Below are 12,812 nucleotides of genomic sequence, written 5' to 3'. Positions count from 1 at the left end.
GCCCGGGGCGGGGACGCGCGGAGGCAGCGGTTGGGGTCCCGTGCGACAGCGCTTCCCCTCAGACGCCCCTTTTGAGGATGTTTAGCGTGTGTCTTCACAGCCAAAGCCCGGGGGAACCGGCGATCCCACCGATCTCTCAAGTCTTTACGAGCTGCTTCAGGAGAGGAGAGGCTGTGAGCGGGAGAGCGAGTGTGTTTCGTTCGGACTGTCTCCGGTGCTGGTCGCAGGGCCGCCCCGGTGAAGGGAGGTGAAGCAGCCGTCGCCTGCTGTTGTGCCGGTGTCTGCTGCGAGGAGTTGCTGTGGGGCAGGGAGTTGCTGCTGTGTGCACAGTGCCCTTTGCTCCCCAGGCGGCTCCAGCCCCGAGGGAAGCACCTTGCATCCAAGAAAAGTAAGTGCGGCTAGGGGTGAGACGTGCCTTTGGGGGGACTTGATGGTCTTCTCTAAGAGGCCTACACATTAGTTGTTCTTCTCTCATAAGTATCGCTTTAGAGTTGGAAAAAAAATCATAGAATTGTGGAATGTCCTGAGTTGGAAGGGACTCACAAGGATCATTGAGTCCAAATGGGTCAAATCACCATCATTTCCACAACTCACCTCTTGTTGGAAGTCTCAGAAGAAGCAAGCAAGCAAGCATGTCAGTTCTTTTCTTTCAATTTACAGAGGTAACATGTTTGCTAGGGTAACACGTGAATGACTTCAAATGCCATAAAAATTCTATGGGTCATCTGGAATATTGTGTCCAGTTCTGGGCCCCTCAGGTCAAGAAGGACAGGGAACTGCTGGAGAGAGTCCAGCGCAGAGCAACAAAGATGATGGAGTGGAGCATCTCCCGTGAGAGGAAAGGCTGAGGGAGCTGGATCTCTTTAGCTTGGAGGAGTCGGAGGGGCAACCTCATTAGTGTTTATAAATATGTAAAGGGTGAGTGTCATGGGGATGGAGCCAGGCTCTTCTCAGTGACAGCCAATGGTAAGACAAGGGACGATGGGTATAAACTGGAACACGGAGGTTCCACTTAAATATGAGAAGAAACTTCTTCTCAGTGAGGGTGACAGAGCACTGGAACAGGCTGCCCAGGGGGGTTGTGGAGTCTTCTACTCTGGAGACAATCAAAACCCGCCTGGACACATTCCTGTGTAACCTCATCTAGGTGTTCCTGCTCTGGCAGGGGGATTGGACTAGATGATCTTTCGAGGTCCCTTGCAATCCCTAACATTCTGTGATGAGTTTTGTCCTTTTGATTCAGGAAAAACTTAACACAGGATGTTTCCTTGTGTGCCTCTCTTTCAGACAAATGGTGCATGTTCCAGAGCCTCTGGATGAACAGAAAGGTAGTGGCAGTGTTAGTAACTTATGTATGCCAGCAGTTTGTACTTAAGTTATTTCTTGCTGCTGTGTTCCTTCAGGTATAAAATAGGTGAAAAGTGGTAGCTATATACTGAATTACAGCTACTTGTCATAACAGATGCACAGTTATTGGTCAGAAGTATTATGTTGTGGACAGAATGTTTTGGTGGGGATGTGTCATCTAGTAAATGGTGACCACTAAATAGAGAAATGCCGCTGAAAAGACACCAAGAAGAAAATGTGCTCCATGACCCCATGAGGCCTCCTCATGGCCTGCTGTGAATTTGCTTCCTCTGTTATCTCTGGTTTTCATCACTATTGGGTCAACTGATTTAAATTACTAAAATTGCAGAAAATTGATTACTACAGTGGCGGAAGAACTCTTCCAATTTAGTGAGTTGCATCAGCTTGTGGAAGGGAAAAGAACTGACCAGAGAGTAAGAAGCGAAGGAAGAGCAGAAGGAAGAAAGAGTTTGGATTTGAAAAGCAGTGAGATGGGAATGCCCTGTCAGTGACAGTGAACAGTTAGGTCATCCCAGCTGTAGGTCAAGTTAGAGTTCTAAGAGAAAGTAAAACAAGTTAAAAACCCCCAAAGCTTCTATGATATGTTACTAGCTGAAAGAAATTTCAAGACTCCAAACTTATCAACCTACTTCAATCAAAAGGGAGAGCATTGGTTTTAACACAATTTGACAAATAGATTGCTATTTAACTTGTGTGGCCTTGAGATTTTTGTGAAGCTTTACTAAAAAGTGAAAAATCTCTAAAATTCAATGAATTAGCTTTTGACACCTCACTCACAAAGGCACTGAAAATAACAAGAGTTTTAAACTACTTCATGTTGCTCATTATTTTAAATGATGTTCCATATCATATTGTTTTAATGTGAACTATATTAAATAGAGGTATGTAAATGATATTTTCCTAGGACTTTTTGAAAACAGAATGTGTATGACAGCAAGTAATATTTAAATATGTGAAAGTAGTAGGAAATAAAAGGCTACATGGAAGAATGATAATAAGAGCATATTGCTTTATGCTTAGTAGAGAACATATTGATGTTAAGAAAAGACATGCAATTTTCCTGCTTCTCTGCTTTTATAGAGGCTAGTGTTGCTAGCTGGGGAAAAAAAAAACATAAATATATATATATATATATATATATATACTTGGTGATTGTAAATCTACTAAAGATTATTCACGGTGAAAGAGAGACCACGTCTCTTCTTTCTCCCCTCCTGACATTCATTCACTCTAGAGTCTTTTTAAGGTGGCTTTCACTGTCTCATCCTCTGGTAATGGAGGATTTTGCAGTGTTGCTTTGACAGATATGTGTACAATCAAAATTCTCTGAGGTTTCACTTACCAGGGTCTCACACCTGACAGTTCTGATGATGGTTGTGTGGTATATTTGCTACCTTTAGCAGAAGCAGTCCTTCCCTCCTGTTCTGCCTCCTCTCCATTTTATTTCTGTCTCGGGAGCTGCAAAGGAGAGGGTGAAAATGGAAATGCTTGGTCATCATGCTCTCAGGTTAGGTTAAAAAAAATCAAGATGGAAACAAAAATGTTGTGAGAATCAAGACTTCATCAAATGCAGTATGCTGATATGGTATCTCAGTTAAATTATTCATAGAGTTAGCTGTGCAGCATGATAGGAAGAGGAAATTTAGGAAAAGCCTGTGATGAAGATGAAGCAGCCATAGAAAAGGGGGGAAAAAAATCAATAAGACATTATTTCTTTCCTCCCCTGTGAAATAAGTTTCTGTCTGACAAAATGATCTTTTGAATGTAGGGGAACAACCATTCCATGCAGCCTTTTCCAAAAGGTAGCAGTGAACAGGAACTGGTGTTAATGATGCCTAGAAAACATAAAAGCCTTATTTTCTCCAACCTCACCCAACCTGTAGCTATTTATCCAGGCACATTAAGTATAAGATCATCCCTGACTATCAAATTGTAAGTTTTAAAGTCATTATACAAGTTTAAAGTATGTTTTCTTACTTAAAATTACCATTCTGATTTGATAGTATCTTATACCCAGTCACTGTTACGCTTGCAGAGGTATGTATGACTTATACAAGACAAAGAAAGATAATCAAGAATCAGGCCCATCAACTATGATGAGAAATAATATTTTTTTCAGCTGTTTATTGTTAGCAACAGTTTTAGCTTGAAAAAGCATTGCCGATGGCTTAACTACATTCATACATAAGGGCAAACTACAACAACATCTCTTTGGCAAAATAATGTCATTTCCTAATACAGGCGAGATCAACATCCCTCTGTGAGCTACCCTGGGGTGATGCTGAAGCGCAGACCCTGAGAGAGAGTCAGTTGTGTAGCTGAGAGCTAGCTGTGCTATGCTGGCCAAGGAAGGGCCAACAGGGAAAACAACCTCCTGTGCACAGCTGGTTAGCGATCGCAGTCTTGGTTTCTATCATAGTCTGTGACTTTTTTTGTTTTCTGATGTGCTTTGATTATTCTGTACTTCTCTGCTTGGTCTTAACATAGGGCTCCTTGTTGGCTGTCCCTCTGCACATAAAACGTCTTGTCTGAGTTAGCATTGTATCAAATACAGAAAGTAATTGGCCAGCTGCTCTGTCTGCATGTATTGTCATTGGCCAAATATTATAAAATTGGTTGCAGATTTAGAAGGCATTTTTTTCCATGAGCTTGTGGAAATGAATTGTTGTAGTTCAATTATGTTTAGAAGATCCGTTTTGGGTTGTTAGAGAGATTTTGCCTTTAAGGCAAAACTGGCTTCTTAGCAATGCTGACCTTGTTGTTGAAACCAAAATCGTAAAGGTCACAGTGCTCAATACATACTAGTAGTTCACTGTGCAGAAAGCATCTATTTGAAAAGACAGCAATGAAGAAGCAGAATACCTAAAATTTCCAACAAGATGTTTTGTTGTCTTTGGCTGTAGTTTATTAAAAAGTACAAAACTAAACTTTAAAAAGAGAAAGACAAGTGTGATTTGCCATTATTTGTTGATCTGAATTTATGTGCATTTCAGAAAGCACTCATCATGCCTTTTTTGTAGTGTTAACAGCTAGTCATCTGAAACTTAATCTTGAAAGTGAATTACTGATTATTTTCTTGTGTACAATGCTCAAGTTATTCTGTCAGAAAATGAAGAAATATTGTATGGCTTAGCTGGATAGTTGACAATGGCACGAATTGCAAATGGATGACATTGACATAGAATTAATCTTTCAATCTGTATACTGAAATTTGTTAATAGAAACTGTATGGATAATACTTATTCATAAAAAACATGTCTCAGGAGACTTAATGGGGGGAATCCATAAGAAATATTAGACTGTGACCAGTTTCGTGTATCACATTTGTGTTTTTCATTTGACCAAATACAAAACTTATTATTAATCCAATAATGTTTTTTGCTGGTTGGTAATATAAGCTCTGCAGACCATGAAGCAATATACCACTTCTAAATTTATTTTCTACATACTGCACTGTAAATTTTTAAGAATGTGCAGAGCTACCTAATTTTGTGAAGCAGAGTATAATGGCCTGCTGCAAAGGATACAAAACTTGTTATATTTCACAGACACAATGTTTTATTTCTTTAATCTAAATTTGTGACCATTCTGTAGCAGAGCATCGTAAACGTATGTTTACATATACCCTTACATTTGCTTGCAATCAACGGGATTTAGAATGTGCTTTACATGTCTGGCTGATGATTTAAAATATGTGTTTGCTATGCATTTATGGAAGATAACTATGCAGGATCTGATCAGCCAAGAACCGTGTGCCCTCACTTTCCATTGGGAGACCAGGTATATTCCTGCTCAAGGTATATTCAGCTCTTTCAGGGCCACACAATGTGAGTGTTCCTTTGGTCTGAGTAGGATTGTTTCTTCAAAGAGGGAAATACCTTGGTCTTTTTCTTTTTTAATGCAATACTGTTTATTCAGAAAAAAAGACATACAAATGAATAATTTCTCAGATAACTGTAGAGACAATCAGCAACAGGCATGTCCTTGAGCATTATTTACAATTATGCTTCTTTAGTCAGTTCTTTACTTCAGGGAGCTGAGTGACTGCTTCTCAAGCAGCCCATGTGCTTTATACTGGCTTTTTGGTTGTCAGATGGCATGGCCACTTGGATAGGTTACCATAGAACAAGGAAGGGTGTGTGTTTGTGGTGTGGTAGCTTCTTCATGCGTGTTGTCTCCAGGTATCTGTGAAGAAATTTGTATTTGCTCTGTCTTTGGTAGGAATAAGGTAAGATAACTTCCGTTTACTGCAAAATAAGGGTGTTCAGACAGACAATTACTTCAGAATACCTAAAAAAATATAAACCTGTACTCAGGCTAACTTGCAGTAGTTTATGTTAACATGTCTTTCTAAGCAGGGGATTCCAAACTGTCACCTAATTGCTCTGTTGTGTGGTCTGAGGATCTTTCATCTATAGGACTTGGTTTCTAATTGGTTGTTTCCCTCTGGCCCAGTCCTTGAGTGGTGGAAGAAAATGGCCAGTGATTTATCTCTATACTGACTCATGGATGGTGACAAATGCCCTGTGGGGGTGGTTACAGCAATGGAAGCAGAGCAACTGGCAGCACAGAGGCAAACCCATCTGGGCTCCTGAATTATGGCATGATGTTGCTGCCGGGCTTGGGAACCTCACTGTAAAAGTGTGCCATGTAGATGCCCACGTGCACAAAAGTCAGTCCAGTGAAGAACATCAAAACAACCAGCAGGTGGATATTGTTGCCAAGATTAAAGTGGCTCAGGTAGGTTTGGACTGGCAGCATTTTGGGTGCAAGCTGCGGTTCCAGGAGGGGTTCGGTGTGAGCTGCAGCTGGTTTCAGCAGGTGGTTTTGGCATCAGCTGCAGCCAGGGCAGCAGCCAGTTTCAGTGCAAGCTGCTGTGGGGGGACTGCCACATGCTGGGACCGCCATGTGGTCGTGTTGCACTGTGTGTCCATTGCTTTGTAGGTTCTTTCATTATTGTTGTTACCGTTTGTTCAGTTTTCTTCACTGTTCTGTTAAACTGTTCTTATCCCAACCCACGAGTTTTGCCTTTGTTTTCTGATTCTCCTCCACATCCCACCAGGGGCAGGGGAGAGGTGAACAAGTGACATGTGGTTTTAGCTGGTGGCTTGTTGGGGCTGGAGCTAAACTACGACATAAGGCACATCAGCTTGAAAGGAATAAGTTAATACATCTCTACGGCTCTTAGAATCAGGAGCATGGGGGTATAGTGTCCCTGCAGTGTGCTGTGCTGGTTGGCATGATGTCCTGATCAGCCTGAATGTCTTCACATTGCATACCATCTTGTAAGATAGGTGTGCTGTAAAAAGCTTGACTTGGTTAGCCAGGCAAAATTAATATAAAGAAAAGATAGTATTTATTTCTTTTAATGTACCACCAGAGAGGTAAAGCTCTGTTTAAACTAAGGAGCAGTGTTAGTAGAAGAGCATAAGTCATTGTCTGACTAGGAGTACATTGAGTCTAAAAATCAGAAATAATTTTCTTCCAGGGCAGAGGCGCTTTGAGACTGCAGTCTGATCAAGTAGTTATAAAAGGGAATTTGGTCAGTTTCTGAAAGGGATTAAGTGATGTGGCTGCCAGTGTAAGAGTGGGTCATTAGCAGTGATTCAGGAGTTCCCTTCTAGTCCTATGTTCCTATGTCTCACAATTCTGTTTAAGTGGTAGAGTCAACAGTAAATTCCACGACTGAAAAATCTGGGAAAAGCAGTGTCCTAGTTATAACCTTGTGGAGTAATAATCTGCTCTTGTCTTTGCACATGTATTTCAACTAATATATATATATTCCAGAATTAACAGAGTTTAGTGGTGAAAGTATTGGGTTCTCTGGTAGCCCGAGTATATAACCTTTAAACTGTGTAAGCAATTAGACTTCTTCAGTTTTGAACAGTTAATGAAACTATTTTGTTTACTCTTTATTCTTTTTAAATAACAGTGATAGAAACCGGGAGGTCCTTGTCAAATTTCTTGTAAAAAATATGCTAAACAATATACATCATTATTTCAGTCTTTCTAGTCATGAGGACTTGAGAATTGATGAATTCAGTCAGATGAAAAGTCGACTTAACCTAGTATCCTGTCTTAGTAAGTAGATACTTATGGAAAAACAGTACGGAGGCAGTCATGCTTACAGTGATTTTTCCATCATGTTCTTCTAGCCTTCAGTAGCTAGGAGACTCTTTTGTTTAGTAGTTACTGCTGACCTACTGAATAGAACTGCTGAATTCATGAAGTCATGATTTCTTTGATCCATTTACACTTTGGGCCTCACAATATATAATGAAAATGAGTTTAGTTCATTATTACCAAAAAATGTGCATGCCTTCCAATATTTATATTATGAAAACTAGTGAATAACTGTTATGTAAACTAGTGAATAACTGTTCCCAGTTCACCTTTTTAAAAAATCCATGACTTAATATGTCTTTATCATATCCTTCTTCAGCTATTTTTCTAATTCTACCATAATCCTTTTGATAATGGAAAGACTAAAACTGCATGTAGTATTCATAATGTGTCTTGTGGCCTGAATGTATACAGGGCAGACTTTTCACGTTTGTTCTCTGTTAATTTTTAAATAATCCTTAATTATTTCTGTTTGCTTCTTTAAGCACCAGATATTTTCAGATTTCTTTCCTGGTCATAGTGACTAACACCCTGTGTATATACATATATGTGTATTTTCCCTTCCTCTCTTGATGTGCATTACACTCACTGACACCAAATAGCCTCTGGCATTTTATCACCCAGCCAGTATTGAACCATTCTCCGAAGCTTTTCATAGCTTTAGATTTCCTCAGCCTAATAGTTTTGTGTCATCTGATTTTTTTTCTTTGTCTCGTTATGTGTGTACTTTTCCACATCATTTGTGGATATATCAAAGGGCCTCAGTTATATCAAAGATCTCTCAGTTGAGTGTATGTCAGTGAATCCTGATACTTTCTTAGTAGATTTCCTTATGAAGAATATGAGCAATATAAAATATAACCTGTAAAAATAATTCTTTTTTTTCTTTTTTTCTAAGATTAATTTCTACCATTTTAGTTTCATTGTTTATTTATTGCATAAGTAGATGCATTTTTAATTCATTTTCACGTTGTATTTCTGCTTTTCAAAGGATTTGTAGAATAATGGAAAAACAAGACAATAGAAATTCACTGCTATTTGATGATTTTATCATCACACACATTGAGTTTAATGGCTGTAGTTAACATTTTTATTTTATCAAAGTATGGGATTCCGGCACATAACAGCAATTGAGAGTGATTCTCAGGAAAAAAAGTATATAAAAGACACTGTTCTTCTTATTTTTTGTATATTAGCATGTAAAGGTTGTTTTTGACTGTCTACAATCTTCTATTGGCTTAATCCACTATGCTTACTTATTAAGCTATGAATACCTGCAAATCCTTTAAAGGATTAACTGTATCTGCCAGCTAAGCTTTCCAAGGAAGTTAAAAATAACTGCAGCCTGATTCTACTGACACACTAAAAATTAGACCTACTCTACATTTTATGTTGTATTTGCTGCTGTGTTGACACATGTAATACAGTCTGGAGGTGCTCAAACCTTCTGTGAAGATTCAGGTTGACCAAGTGCTCTCAAAACCCCTGTTTCAATTAGCAGCTGTTTTCCCGTACAGCCCATAAAGATCAGCATTTCCTTTGTCTCATGAAAAATGCCAGTGACCAAGGACATATAAGATGGAAAAAGAAATTCAGCTTAATACCAGTGCATGAAATAAAGATATCCTTCTCTGTAGAAAAAGCCATGACATGCAAGGTGGTCCGACCAGTTCCAGCGGTGCTGTCCTTGACATGTGATATGGCTTTTGCTATCTGCAGTCATTGATTTCAGAAAATGTGGATCTCTTCCACATTTACAGAATTGTTATATTCTAATGCACTATGAGCATATACATGGATGCTGATATTATTAGGAAGAGAGCCAAACAGACGAGATTCTCTATAGTGCAAACCTTCCAAGGAATGCACACTTTCTCTTGGTGCTCCAGAGAGTGCATAAGACAGCAGCACATTAAAATGTTTACTGACTTACCTCTGTGCTCTGTTATTCCTGCTGGCTGTCAAGGAAGAAGAGCTGGCCTTCAGCTTCTTCCTTGGTCAAAGAAGTTAAATTGAGGAATATATAAAATGGAATTCTTGAGACGAGGCTTTTCACTTCTCATTGTCTTTTGCCAGATATTTTCTCTCTGAAAATCCATTGCTTGTGATATTTCAGCAATGTCTCTGAGAACTAGTTGCGGATTTTCTACAGTGCACTGTATTGCACAATGCAGGCAATAGATGGCGCGAACTTACCGGGTGGGTTATATGGTTCTGCTTATTTCAGGGCCAATTTTTCTAACTGTCTATTGCTTAATGTGTATCTCTATCTGAACATCATGAAAAACTGTCAGCTAAAATTTTATTCAATATGTATTTTGAAGGTAGAAAATGGACTAAATGCACTTCCTATTATAAACTATTTAATACTTCAGTATGAATGGAAACTAGCATACCTATGTTTCAAATAAGAAATCCTGTGGAACCCAAGCTTGTCAGATTTTTGCCAGAAACTTGCTGGTTCCCTGCCAGCTCATCTACCCATCATCCACTTGGCAGGTTGCCCAGCCTTCCAAAAGCTGCAGCGGCCTCTGCGTCAGGAATGGCAGCACTTCCAGGGCTGCAGGCTCCAGAGCAGGTGGCCAAATGGACTTCTTCTCAGGTACAACCCAAAAGGTCCCTGTCATTGTGGGGTGATGTGTTGTGCAGACAGCCTCCTACCACGGTGGTAGGCTAAGGAACTTTCTGGTCTGGAGATGTTTCATCTTGTGCCAGCTTTTAGTAGCTTTTTGAGAAATTGTTGTCTAAGTGGAAATCCTATTACTGTCACTAAGGAAGATCTTGTACCTGAAAAGAGGGATGTATGCATTTAACATATCACTTTGTAGCAGTCCTGCTTCCAAGGTTCATGTAGCAATGACACAAAAAGCAACAGTTTGTGTAGAGAAATGTTGCTTCTGGAATTTGGCTTCTGACAGCATTAGGTTTTGTTGAGGGTTTGGGTTTTCATTTTGTTTTAACAGATGTTCTTGTTTCTCCTACAAATATCTAATCTTATTTTGGATTCAACCAGACCTCAGCAATATCTTGTGGACTAACATGTAATTTTTTGATCAGTTAGATATTCACGGTAGTTAAGACACCCTTAGTATTAATAATGTATTGTAGAAGGGCCATAGTAGTAAATCAAAGCTGGTAAGCTTTATGTTGATGTGTACATGGTTGTTGACTTCAACAGTTTTTCTCCTATATTTTTAGTGCTGAGAACAGTACAATTTAATAGCACAGAGCAATATTAGTGAAATTTCGAGGTTTGTAACTCTTCATGTTTGTATAAAAGTGCTAACCATTACTCAAAAGGTTAATACATTTTAAAAAGCACACAAAGCAATTTTGCTTTCTTTTTCTGTTTATTCTTTAATGGTTCACTGCATTTTAAATAACTTGTTAGAAAACTTACCTTTCCTAATGGAGCCCTACTCCAAAAATAAATCAATTCCACAATAGGAGGCATGGTTGGAGAAAAACTTCTTTTTCTGCTCCAGCTATTGCTTTGTAGATTGCTACTGGATGCCATAGAAATAAATAAATCTCTAGTCTACTGTTACGAAGCAACTATGGTACACCCAATATTTTACAGACTATTGCCTGGAGATGATACATTTTTTTGTAATTACCTAAAGGAAATTTAATGAAGAAGTTTTAATTAACCTAATACACTAGAGCATAAGATAATTAATGCTTCTTATCATTAATGTGTCAAACAGAAACAACGGTACTATAAAAGATGACATTCTGATAGATTTTCTCCAGCTTAGTAACTTTTCCAGCAATTTTACTAAGTAACTTTACTTTGTACCTTGCCCCACTAAAGCTAGTAAGTCCATTCCTGAAGTTCCTAGTCAGGTTTGCTTATACAGTGTTATCTAGCAGTACAAGAACTGAAGAACCAAATGTTGCTTTCTTTGATTGGATCAATGGCTCATCAAAATCAGTATGAAGGATAGAAGCACTATAATTAAAAACCAAAAAACCCAAACAAACAAAACAAAACAAACAAAACCCAAACACCAAACACATTCCTATTTCTCAGCTAATACAATATGTTGGTGTGGAGAAGCTTGGCCTTGCACATTTAGCAGATACTTCTGATGTCCAAAACGAAACCAAATTCAATTGATTTGCCTCTGTTCTGTTCCAGCTCTATGTGTATTGAAAGCATTGGAGCTATGCTAATAGTAAAATTAGAGTGAAATAGAGAGAAATCATACACATCGTTTCTTGTTAAAATGATGACAAATAGTTTCTCTTTGATTTTGTTATTCTTTTGCAGCAGTCAATATAAAAATTTTGCTTATGTTTTTCACAACGTTAACAGATACAAAGTAGTTGCCTAATTCCCTTTCTGCTTACAAACTTAATTACAACATGTATAAAATAGACTATGATAGTCATATCTTCAGGCACATACATAGCTCCAACTGCATAACTGTTGACTTCATGGGGGTTTAGATAGAAACTTAAAGTTAAGCCCATGCTTAACCGTTTTTTCGATTTGTCTCCATCCTTTTTTGCTCTTAATATCATATAGAATCTATGAAATTTAGCTCATGCTGACATATGAATGAACAGTTATTTCTATATGTTTTTTGTAGCCAAAACTGTGTACCCAAAACTCTTGTTCCAAGCCTGAAGATTGTATCCACTGTGACTTTCATAGTGGTATGGTCTGGGTGTGAGTGTGTATGTGTGTACCTGTTCTCAAAGGTGAGGTATGGGCCTCTTTTCTAACCAAAACTTCCATAATCAGGTAGACTGCATTTCAGAATAAATCCTTTCTAGTGAATCTGCTCTCAGACTCATGCTCTTTGCAGTAGGTATAAATGAAATCCTCTTCTTTTGTGGCTTGTGATTTATATCACTTAATGTTTATCACAGTTACTGATACCTCATTTTTATTGTATTTAAAAACATTTACAGCAAAATACATTAGTAACACTAGCAGAGATTTAGAAAGCGAATTGCATAAGAGCTATTTTGTAGCCTGAGACTGTCTTCTCATATAAAAACCATAAAAGTTATTACACAAAGGAAAGTATAATAAAATTATGGCTGTAGGCAGTGGCTTTAATAGACATTATAGTTTTTTTTTTCTAGTACTTAATAATCTAAGAGGTTTTGCCAGAAGTGTAACCTCCTTTTTCTGTGATTTATGTGCATTCTTCCCCAAAATAGCATTCACCTATGGTAAAATTTATTTGGGCATTTATGCTTGGCCAAACCAGTGAGTGTGATATTAAACCATCTAGAGAGGTATGGATATATTTAAATGAAAGGATTTGTAAATGCTCTAATTATCTTGATAAATCAGGAGCTAAGTG

At 38.4% G+C, this 12,812-nt stretch overlaps 1 long non-coding RNA gene across 1 annotated transcript; it reads left to right on the top strand.

Moving 5' to 3' along the window:
- Nucleotides 1-82: 82 nt before the first annotated feature.
- Nucleotides 83-10,935, top strand: LOC309436130. Its single transcript, XR_014183287.1, has 3 exons — nucleotides 83-388; nucleotides 9,568-9,690; nucleotides 9,991-10,935. It is a non-coding gene; the product is annotated as an uncharacterized lncRNA (long non-coding RNA).
- Nucleotides 10,936-12,812: the final 1,877 nt, after the last annotated feature.

The sequence above is a fragment of the Streptopelia decaocto genome (assembly GCF_964273445.1).
Source record: "Streptopelia decaocto genome assembly, chromosome: 2".
NCBI lineage: Eukaryota > Metazoa > Chordata > Aves > Columbiformes > Columbidae > Streptopelia > Streptopelia decaocto.
The sequence above is the reverse complement of the archived record's forward strand: the minus strand, read 5'-3'. Positions and strand labels throughout refer to the sequence as shown.